Source organism: Salvia splendens, chromosome 9 (genome assembly GCF_004379255.2).
Source record: "Salvia splendens isolate huo1 chromosome 9, SspV2, whole genome shotgun sequence".
Lineage (NCBI taxonomy): Eukaryota > Viridiplantae > Streptophyta > Magnoliopsida > Lamiales > Lamiaceae > Salvia > Salvia splendens.
Window position 1 is genome coordinate 34,774,107 of NC_056040.1, and position 16,872 is coordinate 34,790,978.

A 16,872-nucleotide genomic window follows, 5' to 3' on the forward strand; every position below is an offset into this window, starting at 1 on the left:
GTATCATTTTATCAACTCAGAGTATCATTCTATTCGACAAAACTATCATTTTATGCAGTAAACGTAACATTTATAATCCAAAAGTATCATCTTAACACATAATCGGCAATACATAATATAATTAAATAAGAAGTTCAATACATCAGAAACATAAACCAATCGAACAACTAATATTAATCTAAAATCAAATTCAATACATGAAGCAAAACAATCAATAAATTAAAATATGAACACTATCAATAAGCTAAATAATAGATAATGATGGTTACCTTCGTTATTTGCTACAGACTCCATCGAAGCAAATTATGACAGCAATTAAACAGGTAATCAATGAAAATAAGAACGCAAAATTTAAAACATCTTCCCGGTCACAATTATGCGAGAAATATGGAAACAAAATCTGGAGATTATGGAATAATCAACCAAATCGAAAGAAAATCTGGAAACAAAATCGATGAGAAGAGGAATATGGAAACAAAATCGCTGAGAAGATGAGAGAATCGAACTGAGAGAGAGAGTGAAAGAATGGAGCCAAATTCAGAAATTAAATGAGTGAAATTACATATTTACCCCTGTGCCTTTTTTATGAAGTAAATCTAAGTTTGAATCTCAACCACAAGATTAGAAAATATGTGCGGTTCATATTTAGTTATAGGGTTATTACGTGATTTGAGGGTTATTATATGATCACATCTATATATATATATATATATATATATATATATATATATATATATATTGAGGCGATATCCACTACTTTTGTATTGCGGAAGCAAGCCATGGATGAAGATAACAACATTCAAGAGAGGCTGCTGAGTTTCAAAGAAGAAGGTAGCAATTTGAAGCGCAGAATCTGTAGTGAATCGAAGAAAATATGGAGGATAGCAACTCCCGGTGTGATCTCAAGAGTGAGTTCATTTGGAACCATAGTTGTGACACATCATTCGTTGGGCACATAAGCGCGGTGGATCTTGCTGGTTACGCGCTCGTTCAAACCCTCAGCGTCCGCTTTGTGAATGGAATACTGGTAACTAAACTATAACATATACTTATACTCCATGTTGAGTTGCTGTTGGAATCAATTATTAATGGAGTACTTGTCTTGGTAGATTGGGATGTCGAGCGCAACAGAGACTCTGTGCGGGCAGGCATCCGGGGCGAAGCAGTATAACATGATGGGAATCTATCTCCAGAGATCATGGATAATTGATCTCATCACACTTCTCATCCTGCTTCCTGTCTTCATCTTTGGCACTCAAATCTTCAACCTTCTTGGCCAGGATGAAGCCATCGCCAAATCTGCTGGATACATCTCTCTCTAGTTCATCCCATTCGTTATCAGCCTCATCTTCAGCCTCACCATGCAGATGTACCTGCAGGCTCAGCAGAAGAACCTCATCATTGCCTGGCTCTCAGCTCTGCAGTTTCCCATCCATCTTCTCTGTTCCTGGCTCTTTGTCTTTGTTCTTGACCTCGGACTTCCTGGCGCCATGGCTGCCCTCTGCATATCTTCCTGGTTTTTGGTTGTGGGGGAGTTCGTCTACATCTTTGGTGGGTGGTGCCCCGACACCTGGAAGGGCTTCTCCATTGCTGCAGCAAAGGACTTGTGGCCGGTTGTCAAGCTCTCTGTCTCATCCGGTGCCATGATCTGGTATATATGATCATCGCCATTTATTGTGTTATTTCATGTCTTCGTCTTCTTATTGAAGCGTTGCACATTGTCTTGCACTTGCAGCCTTGAACTTTGGTACTACGCCATTCTGGTGTTGCTGGCTGGCTACACCACAGATGCTCAAGTCTCCATCTCTGCCTTCTCCATTTATCACTTTTCATGTTTCTCTACACACATTCAAACTTTGTAGTTGTGATTAAAATAGTGGTAGTTTTCAGCCTCAACATCAATGCTTGGATTGTGATGATCATCATGGGCGCTGCATGGTATGAAACTTTTCATGCAAAAAGAAATTGAAAATCCCATCACCATCAATGATTGTTGTTGCATCGCAAAACAGCGTTCGTGTTGCAAATGAGCTTGGTAGTGGAAATGCGGAAGCGGTAAGATTCTCAATCAAAGTGATAATGGTCACCTCACTTACAATGGGGATTTTGTTCTGGATCCTCTGCTTGGCTTTTGGAAAAAGCATCAGATACTTGTTCACCAATGAGGAGGAAGTGGCGGAGACAATCTCAGGCCTCTCAATTCTGCTAGCATTCATTGTGTTGCTTGGCCTTGAAAACCTTCCTCCTTGTTTAGAATCAAATCTCATTTCCATTACGACATGTGTGGCTGTGGGATCAGGGCTACAAAGTAAGGTGGCTATGATCAACCTGATCTGCTTCTATGGGATTGGGTTACCTGTTGGAATTGTTCTAGGATACTGGTTTAATCTTGGTGTTCAGGTAAGTTTAAATCAACATTTAGTCCTTGTTTATATCAACACATTGTAAATTGTATTGGTGAATGGTGGACACTACAGGGCATATGGGTTGGGCTGAGTGGAGGAGTTTTGACTCACACATGTTCATTGAGCACCTTGATATGGAGAACAAACTGGGATGAAGAGGTGAGTGAGACACCACTTTTCTACGTTCATGTTTTTATGTGAGTACAATATAGTAATATTTGGATTGTGGCAGGTATCCAAAACATCAGCACGTCTCAAGAAATGGTATTTGGAATCATCGTCGGATAATGATAAGCACATTGCTTGCTAAGTTACAATACCGCAACTATATGTATCTTTGTTTTAACTAATTTCAAGCATTTGAATAATGTAATTTACAGCTTATTTTTGTATGTCGGTGGTCCATTGAAGGATTGCAGTTTAGTTCCAATTTAAAGAAAATAATAACATTAATTAGGTATGTCTCTGTACAGTATTTAGTACGGGCATCAACTAGTCCCGTAGTCTAGTGGTTAGGACATTGGACTCTGAATCCAGTAACCTGAGTTCAAGTCTCGGTGTGGGACCTACTTTTAAAGATGAATGTTGTTTAGATATCCACATGGTACTATATTATAGTAGTAATTAGATAGTATTTTGATATTTCGTGTTTGCGCACTACATTGCACGAAATTTCTACTTACTAAACAAAGCTTTCACATGGAGCCCTCTCCAATAAATTTTCAACTGCGGGCAGCAGAGGGGATAGTGTTAAGGACCTGAATCCCTAACGTTCGGTAGAACAGAGAACAACTATGAAGAGATAAATCAGGCGCCCGTGAGGGTCGGCGGAGGACGAATTTGGGCGGCTGTGCGCGGGTTCCAACCTGTCGGGCAGCGACTGCAGATCAGGTATATGTCCCGGCTGTGCGCAGTGAAATTCCGTCGGGCAGCAGGTGGCGTAGGGATTAAGGATTCAACGTATTATGCAAGGGACATGGCCAAAATAATATATTCATTCAAGATGATTAAAATGATTACATTCTTCCCTATTTATAATACTAAACCCTAACTTACCGAACAAGAAAATAATATATGAAAAGATACTATGAATCAAAAGATAACTAAATAAAAGATATGGAAGATACGGGAAGATATGACAATGTCTCGTATCAACTCCCCCACGGTTAAAATCCACCTTGTCCTCAAGGTGGGAACCACGAAGCTACGAAGAGTTGAAAGAAGAAGCTTTGGCGATTTATCTCCTCCGGGATCAAATGTAAATGTGCACGGTCGCTGTATTCGAGCCAATGCAGATCCATTTCATACCCCACTCTTTATCTCGAACTCCCATTGTGTTGGATCAAGAAGATCACCACTCTTGTCATCAAACACCGAATCAAACGTAAATTTCCTTTCATCAACAGCCAGTGAATCTTTGGAAAGTTTTCTTAACATCGCACCTTCATTTTCACCCCAAGAATTCCCAACATCATTTTTGGATGGCCCTCAAACAACATTGGATGAGTCGACGACCTTCTTCCCTTCGTCAGTAGAATCGTCCCCCTCATCTTTGTCTAACGATTCATCTTCCTCCTTTTCCTTACTCGTTTCAGCGCTGCACGTCCAGTAGGTATCCTCACAATATAAAATTGGTTGGTCATCGGGGCTGGTATGTCTACGTTCCCTAGATCCATATTTCTCACTAGGCAATCTAATGGCAACATTTGATACAGATCCTATATCCGAACTGGTAGCAACACGATCCCCGGTCTTCTTTGCTGCTGTCTTTAATATGGAGTCCTCGAAATCACCAAGCTCCTCTTCTTCACCAATCTTCTCATCATATGCCCCGACAAGCACTTGCAGCGGCGTATTGTCGGTCTTGACGATCTCTTCCCAGGACTCGTCATTTGGCACAACAAGATTAGCACCCCCATTGTGAGCAACGCTGTCGGGAACATCCTCAGCTAGATTATCATCATCAATATTCTCCTCAAACAATGCATTCACGCGGGCGAGAAGGGCGACTTGCTCCAATCTATAAATAGGTAGTTTCTCGTTGTAATCACTTACTGCAGCTAGTTTGGCCGGGCAAGGCGAACGAACCTTGAGACTGGGAGCAACAACAGCAACGTCGTTGTGCGGTGACCCAACGATCGGTCGCACTGCGGTGGCTGGTACATAGGCTGCGCGTGCAGCACTTCCGGCGAATCCCAACAAGTAGGCGAGCACGGAGGCTGGTCCGGAGTTTGACTGGTCACACGCGTGGGCTGACTGTACAGGTCCTGCGGTGGCTGTTCGATGGAGTAGCGGGGCTGGTGGGAGGCGGGCTGGACTCGCAGCGCTCTTACCTCCTCCCGAGGGTGAGGTCGGTCCCAGCACATCTCCGAGCGTCGGGGCCGGTCAAAGCAGGTTGCCACGGTCCTGCTGTTGTGCCGGTGGGTCCCAGCACGTCGGTCAGTGCCGCTGCGTTGCTGGTGTCGGGTGGCGATCAATCCCTAATTGGGTCTGATGATCTCTGCGAACATATAGGTGGCCACCTCTCTCGACGTAGCCGTCGCGGTGTCGGGGCCAAGCGTCTTGCGCGCGATCGCAGTACCCGATGGGCTGGTATCTCGGCCGAGGGTGACGATCAGGTGGATCCAAGTGGTGTGAGACGTAGGGGTGATTCTGGATCAGGCCACGATGGCGGACAGAGTACTTCCACCCGGCTGCTCGGAGGGTCCCAACTGGTTACACAGTGAGGTTGGACCGGATGGTAGGGACGGAATGGCTGTGTGGCCTGAGGGAAGTCGTATTGATGACGGCGATAGCCGGCGTAGTCGTATGACATGTCGACGGACTGAAGCGTGGTTGTGGTAGAATTGGTGGTGATGCGGCTCGAATATTTTTTTGATATTGCTGATTGGTTTGGGCGATATGGATGAACGCAGATGGAGGATGAGCACAACAATGAAAGCACCAGTTGTTAAGGACCTGAATCCCTAACGTTCGGTAGAACGGAGAACAACTATGAAGATATAAATCTGGCACCCGTGAGGGTCGGCGGAGGATGAATCTGGGTGGCTGTGCGCGAGTTCCAACCCGTCGGGCAGCGACTGCAGATCAGATATACGTCCCGGATGTGCGCGGTGAAATTCCGTCGGGCAGCAGGTGGCGTAGGGATTAAGGATTCAACGTATTATGCAAGGGACTTGGCCAAAATAATATATTCATTCAAGATGATTAAAATGATTACATTCTTCCCTATTTATAATACTAAACCCTAACTTACCGAACAAGAAAATAATATATGAAAAGATAATATGAATCAAAAGATAACTAAATAAAAGATATGGAAGATATGGGAAGATATGACAATGTCTCGTATCAGATAGAGATCGAGTTTACGGTAAGCATGGACGATAACATTATTAACAGCATTGAAGAGAGGCTTCTGGATGGAAAAGAAGGTGGTGATTTGAAAGCAAGAATATGTGAAGAATTAAAGAAAATATAGGGAGGATTGCGACGCCAAGCGTGATCGCAAGAGTGAGCTCTTTTGGGTCACGCAATCTTTTATCGGCCACGCTCTCATCCAAACTCTAAGCGTCCGTTTCTTCAATGGCATATTGGTATCTTTTTTCCATTCAAATGTTAAGTACACAAGTGAAGTGGTTACAAAATGAAATGATTGGCTGTAAACAGATTACGGAGACTCTGTGCGGGCAGGCATTCGGGGCGAAGCAGTATGATATGATGGGAATCTACCTGCAGCGCTCATGGCTCATTGATCTCATCACTCTCACTCTTTTGTTCCCTGTTTTCGTCTTTGGGGCGCAGTTTTCAAACTCGTTGGGCATCAACAACGGATAGCGGAATCTACTGGCTATATATCTCTCTGCTTCATCCATACGTATACGGACTCATCTTTAATTTGACCATATAGATGTACTTGCAAGCACAGCAGAAGAACATGATCGTTGCCTGGCTATCGGGTAAGCAGTTTGTGATCCACGTTACGTTTTCTTATATTTTTGTGTATGTTTTGGATTTTGGATTGGGTGGCGCTATGCATATCTTCTTGGTTTCTTGTTTTGGGGGAATTTGTGTACATTTTCGGAGGTTGGTGTCCGGAGACATGGAGAGGTTTTAGTATGGCTGCCTACAAGGATATATGGCCAGTTGTGAAGCTCTCACTATCATCTGGTGTAATGATATGAGTCTAAACTTTCAATAATGAAGAGCTCCTTGATAAGAGCCTAAACTTTCAATGAAGAAAAATGAAGAAGCTCTATGATACGAGCATAAACTATCAATGAAACGTGAATGACTCCTTAATATGAGTATAAACTATTCATCAAAGTGAAGATCGTGCAAGTTAAGTGTCGAAAAAACTCGATACTTAACTTGAGGGGGTGTTGGAAAGATAACTTGAGTGTCGCAAGTATGTTGGGAAGAGAAAGTGTGGAGTCCCAACCTGTGGGAAAGAGGAGATAACATTTATAGTATAGAGTTCCAATAAGCATAGTCCATAGGTGCATTACTTCTCTAGTCCTATAAATAGGGATGTAATACCCCGAAAAAAATAGAAAAAAAAAATCAAATTAATCTAATTAAATCTTTTCCTAGTTGACTTGGTCACCAGTTATTCCTTAGTTCAATTTTTGAATAAAGATTCTACAGAGATTTTCCTCCTCCGTGATCTGCAAATAAAATACCAAACAAATCCAAATTAATCAAAGTCACGTTCAAAAAAAAAGAAAAGAAAAAAATCGCTTCCCACTCCTTATTCCACGTTAAAACCATTCCTCCCCACTCCATAAATCTCTCCCATATCTATCAACCACCTCCCCTCTATAATATTCCCCTCACAATCAGTTTTCTCCTATTCCGGTCTCTGCAACAAGAACACAAGACTCATTCTTTCAACTTCGACTAAAGGTAATCCTGCTGAGTTTCTCTCTATTTTACATGATTTGAAACCATTTCACTTGATTTTCTTTCCGGCAGAAACCGAGAAAACCAAATTTAAGAGAGAAGGTCCTACCTCGTTTCGTCCTTGTTTCATTTACAATCTGTCAATTGAAGGTATAATCTCTTTTCCCATTCTAATTCCTCAATCCATGAACTGCATAGCATGTTTTTCACACAATCAAATCGCACAATCAAAACAATAACCACGATCTAAAATCAATCTTATAATCGCATAAATCGAAGCAAACTGAGTTAAAGAATCAGACTTTAATTCATGAAATCAAATTAACAACTTATGCAGGGGTTGTGCGGGGCTGTTCGAGTTGGTTTCGGGGCGTTTCGGGATTGGTTTGGTGACGAACGAAGGCTGCCAGAACACGTTCGGGGTAGTACGACAATCAAGAGGTGACGGCGGTGTGCAGTACGGCGAACCACGCTGCGTCTCCTGCTGCGGCCTCACCCTGCGACGGCGACCTCCGGCGAGAAGACTGCACAGCAGCGGCGACGCAGCGGCACCAAGCGACGGCGGTGGACGCGGCCAGCAGCAGCACCTTCCCGGCGGAGACGGCAGAATCAGCGAAGGCTAACCGACGGGCAGCGGCTGGCAACGGCTGTAGCGGCGTCGGGTACAGCGGCGTGCGACGGAGGGGCGAACAGGCACGGTGACGGCTGCACCTTTCCTTCCCGGCGAGCAATGACCGGCGACATGGAGCGAATCGGAAGAGGCGATGATAATTTGGGATTTCCTCTTTTGTGAGAGAGAGAGACGTGGAGGATGGGAGTATAATTGGGCTCTTTTCATTTTTTGGGCCTTATCAAATAAAATTGGAGAAATAAGGTGGCTAAGAAAAATAAATAATCTTTGGCCAATAATTTAATTTTGGGGAGTTATTTAATTAATTTCGAAACTTTTCAAAGAACAAGGAAAATAATTTGGAGACATAGGATGCATGCATTTTATGTAAAATCTAAAGGTGAGACCTCGCAAGGGAATCGTGATCGCAAGGGAAAGAAAGTAATTTCGGATTAAGAACTTGAGGTGGGCTTTCTTTTTAAATAAGGACTATGTCCTAAGTATATTTGTTTTTGTGAAATATGTTTGTCATGCCATATTTTTGAAGGGGTTATCAGCGGAAGCGTGCAACATTTAATGATCACATAAATTTGATCTATTTAACAAATTATTTAGACAAATTCTATTTGCATAATTATCACATGTATCATGCTCATAACTTGAATTAAAACATGCTTTAGCATATAAAAATCCCCAAAACATGCTTACTACGGAATTAGCCAATTTACCTAGTTGATTCAATCAAGAATCGATGATGGCTTGCTCCGTCTCCACGTGAAGATCTTCAATACTCGACCTTGGATCTTCTGACTGGTGTCCCGGACTATACGCTGATATTTGTGTGGGCAAATCTCACCAACGTACTAGGACTTGAATAACGAAGACAGAACTCAGCTCACGGAGGAGGCAAAATTTCGAGTTCTCTCTTTCTTAGAGGGGGACGAAAATTTGATAGAGTAATAATGTTTATTTTCTGTCTCCTTTATCCTCCAATTTATATTAAGTCACATATTGGGCCCAGTCAGGGATCTAAGGAAGAATTTTGAACAGGCCTCACCCAATTAGCTTTTTAACAATTAAATTGAACCCACAATTTAATATAAGCTTATATTGGAATATTACAAGCAGCCACTACAGAAGTAATATTGCACTGCCTTCCAAATCCGAAATTACAAGTATTCCGGGTTTCCTTTAATTGCATTTAATTTATTTCCCGCGCTTAAGATAAAAACATCCATTAATTAATTATTGTCTGCTATGGACTTAATTAATTAACATATTTTAATCTCCAAGAGTGGACTTAGCAAGAAACTCTTATTTATTATTCATGGAGTAATTAAACTCCAACTAGCTAGGTTCCGAATAATAAAACCTTGTTTCGAGCTCCTCTTGTGGATGTTATCAAACGAGACTCCCCTCGCGCACGATTCAAGGTAATAGCAATCCTAGCACCGCTAGATAATGATCGCCACTACCCAATATACCTGGATCGTTGGGTGACGAAAAACCCGCACCTTTGGTAAGTCAAAGTAGTAGATACTCAATATTGTATGCTCAATGCTAACGTACATTGATTAAGAAATTAATTATTAAGACCTCGTCTTTCAGTAGATAGCATAAAGACTCGTCTTGCTGTTAGATTCATTCAGTGCTATACCACACCAACGTCATCTTATTTCAATAAGGCTTAGAAATAATCGGACTGACATTGTTGCAACCTTTCACGATAGGTAGTCTAGGCCTATCTAGGTTGTGAAATTCTTATTTTTCTTTGTTTAGAACTGACCGTGTTACCTTAAATTGGACGACGCCCACAACCGGTCTACGAAAACAAAGACTTAGACTTTTTTACGTTTGCTTATATATTTAAATATGCAATAAACAACCATTAAATGTAAAACATAACAACATTATGACAAAAAATAATCTGTTGCATTTATTGGAAAATAACAATTAGAGTTTTACAGTATCCAATCACTCGAAAGGTGATTTCTAGTATACGAAACCCTAACAATTTTTGTGTTGCTATGGGACCTATCTGAAGTGGCTATTGCCATGTATGGTTAATCGAATTCGGGTCTGACTAGGGAGTGAGTCCCTACTCAGGCTAGTGTACACCCCGTAGATCGTGCACTATCTCTTTGAGTTGGCCGGTCTAGTGGCTTGGAATGTGGCCACATTCCTTGTCATGTATGTTCAGATATGGTATGGTGATGTTGATGATGTTGAGGCTGATGGCGATGATGATGTTAGTGAAATGTTTTAGTGACTCGGGCTATTTCAAAGTTAAAACCCCGAGGTCACTCGTTAATGGCATGATAAATATTTTTATTGAAAATATTTTCGGCATGAGTCCACTGAGTGCATCAAGTACTCATCCCTGCATTTCCTTTTAAAAAAATATGTAGGTTGAGCTGTGACGAGTGCGGTGGGTGTTGAGCAGAGCTGGTGAAGATTTGTGTTTGTTTTAAATGTTCTGAATATACATAATATTATTCTTCTCTCGAATGCTTCTGCTGAATGTTGTTTCTTTTGAGTTTATGTAGTGTTGAGATATAATCCCTTTGAGTTGTCAATTGTTAAGATGATACTCTGATTTTTATTCAACATATTCTCATTTGTTTCGAGCTATGGTCGATTTTTGTTGATTTCCCCATTTCTTTCCCGCTTCTTTAACCCTCTCCTAGTCGCGATCAACCGTGTTTTCTATCCTTAGAAAATGCGGGCGTGATTGTACTATGTATCAACAAGAACAATTCAAATCAATAAAAATATAGTCTTCAAGAGTTCTTCAGTTTTATTTTTCGCATTTTACTTGTCAACAATTCCAATAATGGATATTATCATAATTTTGTTTTCTTTTCCTTGAACAGGTGTTGAAGACTTCAGCACGTCTAAAGAGATGCAACTTGGAATAATTTGATTCCGAAAATCAGAGTTTGTTGTGTATGCTTTTTCAGTTGTAACTTGAAAGTTTCATGGTTTTCATATGAAAAATGTGTAAAATCTTGATTTCCCATATTGGCAAATAACGTGTACAACGTAACATGAATTGATTGCCTCTAAATACATCAACATTAGCTCAATTCTCGTTTGTCACGTAAACGTAAACTTTTCAACTCACCCAAATTGCAACTTGAGTAAAATAATATGGCGATTTGATCTTCACTTTAATTTAATATTATTATCAATTCGTCTCCAACTAACTTAACCCCTCTGTTTTTTGGGTGAGCAAAATATGTGTATCCGAACACTCAAAATCACACTAAACATAAATAGTACTCCCTCCGTTCCATCATAAGCGAGCCACTTCTGTTGACAGAAGATTTAGTGTGAGAGAGGGAAAAGTAGAGGAGGAAAAGAATATATTAGGTCGGAAAATAAAGTAAGAAAGATGATTTTTTGCTTAAAATGAAAATGACTCACCTATGATGAGACATCCGAAAAAGAAAGTGACGCGCTTACGGCAGAACGGATGGAGTACTAATTTTGGTTTATATTTTCAGATTGTAACTTATTTTGCATCAAAATTCAGTTCCATTCTTATTGTTTTTAACATAAATCAGAAAATCCAAACTACAAACAATATACATATAGTTATATTTTTAATTAATTTTTTTATAATATTTAATTTAAATATATGTAACCAAATATAATTATTTTATTTTGTATTTTAGATGGTCAAACTATTTTGGAATTTTTCGGGTATCATGATTTTTTCAGTTAACTTCAAATTTAGTCAAATTTCATATAATATCATTCAAATATCTAACTCTCTCGCACAACAAATGTTCAATTTCAGTTTTCCAATAAAGATATCAAGCTCTCATTTAGAAAAAATAAATTTTCATTAATATATTTAACTACTCCATCCGGCCTATTATAATACATGACACATTGTTTTGGCACAAGTGTCTGGCTAGTATATGGTTAAATGAAGAGAGAATAAGAAAAAAGTAGGAAAAATTAGGAATAAAAAGATAGAGATTAGATAAATTAAGAAAGATAGAGTGTTGTTTTATTGTCATAAAAGAAAATGTCTCACTTATAGTAGGATGACTCAAAAAAAATACGACTCGCCTAGAGTAAGACGAAGGGAGTATTCCATTTTTTACTCTACTTTCATTAATACCCAGTTTCATTTTTTCGCTCTAAATTAATGCATTTGAGCAGTAGTATTCATCTATTACTTATTTATACAACTCATACCTACCACCCAACCTACCCCCACAAGTTTGAAACCCTAATTTGGATTAACGATAAAGTTGAATTGAAATTATTTGTAAATTGTAATGGTCCTTAAAAAAATACACTTTCTATCCCATTAAAATGAAATATTTTTTTTAGATTGTCATATTAAAAATGAAACGTTTCTAAAAATGGGAACATCACTCAACTTTTTAATATTTTTTACTTTACTTTCTCTTCATAAACTCACAAAATAGCATTACATAAAATCTCATGCTGAAAACCAAATATTCCCATTAGTATTTCAAATTCTCTTATTTACCCAATACCAATCTAAAATCATAAATTTATGCGTGTTTTAGCAGTGCAAACTATTCACAAATACAAAAAGAAGAATTTTCATTATTATTCATTATTAATAAACTAAAATTCTTATTATCTATTTTTGAATATCTCTTACCCCATAGAGATATAGAATAGAAAGAAGCATTTTGATTTCCGCTGTAATTTTGAAAATGAATATTTAAATGGCCTTCAAAAGTAAGCAAATAGATGCGAAACATATAAAATGCGGTTAATCCTGCGGTGGCCCAAGCTATTAGTGCAAAAATAGGCGAATACAACCAACTATCATTAAGAATTTCATCTTTTGACCAAAAACAAGCAAGAGGCATAACACCACAAAGAGAAAGTGTACCTAAAAAAAGAAAGTATCCAAGTCCATCCGTTTTCATATTAAAAACTAAGCTATGTAAATCTATTGTAAAAGTTTCAGAAGATTCAATTCATTTTTTGATATTTAGAAAGCATTGAGTCTTGTAACTGCTAGTGATGAGATTATGTCTTTAACTCCCAATGATTCTTGTACGCCTCTTTCAGTAAGAGTATAATACTCCATCTGTCACAAGGTAGTTGAATCGTATTTTTTTTAGTTTGTCCCAAGGTAGTTGAGTCATTTCATTTTTTGATAAAAACTTTATTTCCTCTCTTACTTTATTCTCTCTCTTAATTTTGTCTCTCCACTTTAACCTATAACAAATCAATTTTTTAATCCCTTTCCCAAAAGAAATGTCATGATAGATGAAAAAATATGATTTATACTACTGTATAAGTAAAAATGAGGGTCGTTTCGCGGTGTGAGTCATTTGTGAATGCCAAAGAGGTATTCCACGACCGATTAAGACACAAGCATAAGAACCAGTAGAGTTGAAACAATATTATGCTAATATTATGTTAATTATGGAAAGTTCAATATGATCTACTATATTATTAATGATCAGCTTCAATTTTCACACGTATTCTAATCCACGATTGCAACTCGCCAACCCTACTTGTACCTGTTGAGTACGAACATATTACTGTTGCAGTCGACGATCCGGTACCACATAACAATTGAAGTACCTAAATATTTTTTTATTTGATACGAGTATATTGAGTTCATAGAACGAAGAAACCCTAGCTCTCGTCACGTAGAGCGAAATTTCTGTCCTTTTTACGCCTTTGTTGTTGGAATATCAAGGATTTCGAGCTTCCCGAAGAAAATCGGCGTGTGCATTGTTGTTTGGTGAGCTCCTCTTCTTCTACTCATTCTTGTTTGTTTTCAAACGTTTTTACTTTGTTTTTCGGGATGAAAAATCATCTTCGATTAAATGTTTATGCAGCGAGAAGGTGTACGGAAAACCATGGGTTTGGTGTTTGCTTTTTTTTCGTCAAAATTTTCTTGTGGTTTTTCTTATCGTGTCACTGCGTTCTTGCTCATAGGGATTTTTTAATTGTTATTTTTTATTCTACGTAATTGATCACTGTTGTTTATTAGGAGAAAATCGGGTTTATAGGGTACTTTACGTTTAAAATAACGTAAATGTACCCATTTTTTATCTCTTCCATATATAGGAAAAACACCACCAACATTGGCGTGTTTATTAGTGAAGACGCCACCCGCATTGGCGTTTTACAATGTAGAACCGTATGTCGTCGTATTTTATTGAAATACAGTATTTGTTAAAACACGCCAAGGTGGTTGGCGTGTTTGGGATAAAAACGCCTTCTCCACTGGCGTGTTTCAATATGGAGAGCACCGACTTGGTTCAAGTTAAACACGCCTTCCGTACTGGCATTTTTCATTAGACACGCCAATGGAACTGGCGTGTTTTATTAGAGACGCCAACGGTATTGGCGTGTTTAGTCAGAAACCGTATATCAGTATTCCTCCCCCAAACGCGAAACACACAGCACACACATCAAATTGTCGTCGCCCTTTTCATCTTCTCCTCCCCAAATCGCGATTCTCTCAACCTCTCCTACCCGAAATCGGTGATTTGGCCCTCCCTCCATCAATCGGTGCTATTCATCCCCGTATTTGATAAATTTTCCGGTTAGTATGCTTAATTTTTACAATATTAGAGTAATTGAATACCGTTGTTATTTAGCACAACATGAATTGGAAAATTGATGTTGCATTGTTTGGGTTTAAGTGAATTTGTGTATTGTTGAGATAGTTGAGATATTGGTGTTTAGTTATAGTATAAATTTGATTATAAACCCAAACCCTAGTGTTGTTATAGCTTAAAAATTGGGTAAATTGATTTGGTTTATGTGGGTTTTGATTTATTTGGGTTTTATTTGGCTAATAAACCTAAACCCGACAAATTATTGAAATTGTGTTAGGTTGATGTATATTGTTTAGTTTGAATTGTTAATGTTGTGTAAGTGAATTGTGTTATGATTTTGTGCAATGTTGTGTAGGTGAATTTGTGTATTGTGCATTATTTGATATTGGTGTTCCATTTTGTGATATTGGATTAAATTGTATCTAATTATTGAAATTGTTTAGGTTTGGAGACGTTTCACAATATACGCCACTTTCTAAGTGGCCAAGATATGACAGAACATCCGGCTTTGGTAACCATTTCGAGGATGGTTGAAGATGGTCTGCAGATATCTGGTGAGGCTGAGCTGATGGACTACCGTCCTTCCCAGCGCTCTGCGCTGGACATGGACGTGCCCGTGAGGCAAAAGGGAAAACGACGAACCAAGAAGAAAACTGCCTGCGGAGAGTCCTCATCTTCAAGGATGGATGCTCAGTTGGTAGATGACTCCAATGACGATTTTGGGGGTGGATTTAGAGAACGTTGTTGTTCAAGATACTCCTCCCTCTAAACTCCCTACTTCCAGAATCGGGAAGGGGATACAGGGCCTGTTTATGCGGAGACGGCGAGACGATTAAACTAAACCCAAATTATTTGTATTTGTTGATGCACTTGAAATTCGTGTTTGTTCATTGAGTTGCACTCTTTCTATTGATAATTTTATAACACTTCTTTTTATACTTATTTACATTTTTGATGTGGGAATGATTGCAACAGTCTGAATAAGCAGGGTAATTAGTAAGATAATTGGCTGAAAAACGGAAGCCTGCAATTTCATGCAACCAGTCTGAATAAAAATGCCAACCTAGTTGGCGTTTTTACAGAAGACGCCAGTCAAGTAGGCGTGTTACAGTTGGATATTTTGTCCAATTTTTTCCGGAGTGCACCTTCTGGATTGACTCGCCAATCTAGTTGGCGTTTCTATCAAACAAGCCAACCTAGTTGGCGTGTTTCAAGTAAACGCCAGTCACGTCGGCATTTTACAGTTTGGATATTTAATCCAATTTTTTCTACGACGGAGTGCACCTTCTAGATTGACTCGCCAATCTGGTTGGTGACTTTACTAAAAACGCCAACCTAGTTGGCGTTTTTCAAATAAAACGCCAATGTGGTATGAGCGTTTAAAAAAAACGTAATGAGTCACTCTTATGGGAGAGTTCCCACTAATATCTAGTTCAAGCTAAACACGCCGATTGGGTAGGCGTGTTTGTGGTGGAGACGCCAACTCCACAGGCGTGTTTGTGGTGGAGATGCCAACTCCATAGGTGTCTTTAGGTATAAACACGCCTACGTCTGTGGCGTTTTTAGGCATAAAACACGCAGACGGCTGTGGCATTTTTTGGGTAACACGCCAACCCCGTCTGTATTTTTTAACTTACCTATACTTACATAAAATACGACGACATACGGTTCTACATTGTAAAACGCCAATGCGGGTGGCGTCTTCACTAATAAACACGCCAATGTTGGTGGCGTTTTTCCCGTATATGGAAGAGATAACAAAATGGGTACATTTACGTTATTTTAAACGTAAAGTACCCTATAAACCTGATTTTCTCGTCAGGATGAGTTTATTTGCATTTGATGTTTAGTTTTATTTTGATGATTTCTTTGGTCGCTAAATTCGTAAATGTAGCCTGTGATTTTGCAATGTTTTTGTTTAGCAGTTGTTTTTTCGATAAATTACAGCGCCGATTATTTTAGCTGATACGTTACTGATTACGGCTTACCTTTGACATATAATCCTAAGCCCGAAATCAACCGGGCTGGGCCGTTGGTAGAAATGAAAGATCATGGTTGCTCTGCCGCAGCAGCTAAAGTTAATACAGACAGACGATTGAAAGGGATGGTATATGGGAGGTGGAATGGTGATACGGCTATTATTATTATAATTATTTAGTTAGTTAATTATGGATTTTCATATCTTTTTCATCTCTTTTGTCTTGCTCATTAAGTTAGTATCCACTATTATAAATAGTGGACATTGTTCTTTAGTTCTATCATTCAAGAAATATCAATTATCCTTCTATTTTACTTTCTCTTACTCTCTTTCCTTTCAAACGTGCAAAACGCACAAAACCCTAATTTTGACGCCGGATTGATCGACGGGCAAAAGCTC

General features: G+C 39.1%; 1 non-coding gene and 1 pseudogene across 1 annotated transcript; both read left to right on the forward strand.

The window, feature by feature from the left end:
* The first annotated feature begins 779 nt into the window (after window positions 1-779).
* LOC121749465 lies at window positions 780-2,715 on the forward strand (annotated as a pseudogene).
* A 184-nt stretch (window positions 2,716-2,899) lies between these two features.
* On the forward strand, window positions 2,900-2,973 carry TRNAQ-CUG. Its single transcript has one exon. It is a non-coding gene; the product is annotated as a tRNA-Gln (tRNA).
* The last annotated feature ends 13,899 nt before the right edge of the window (window positions 2,974-16,872 follow it).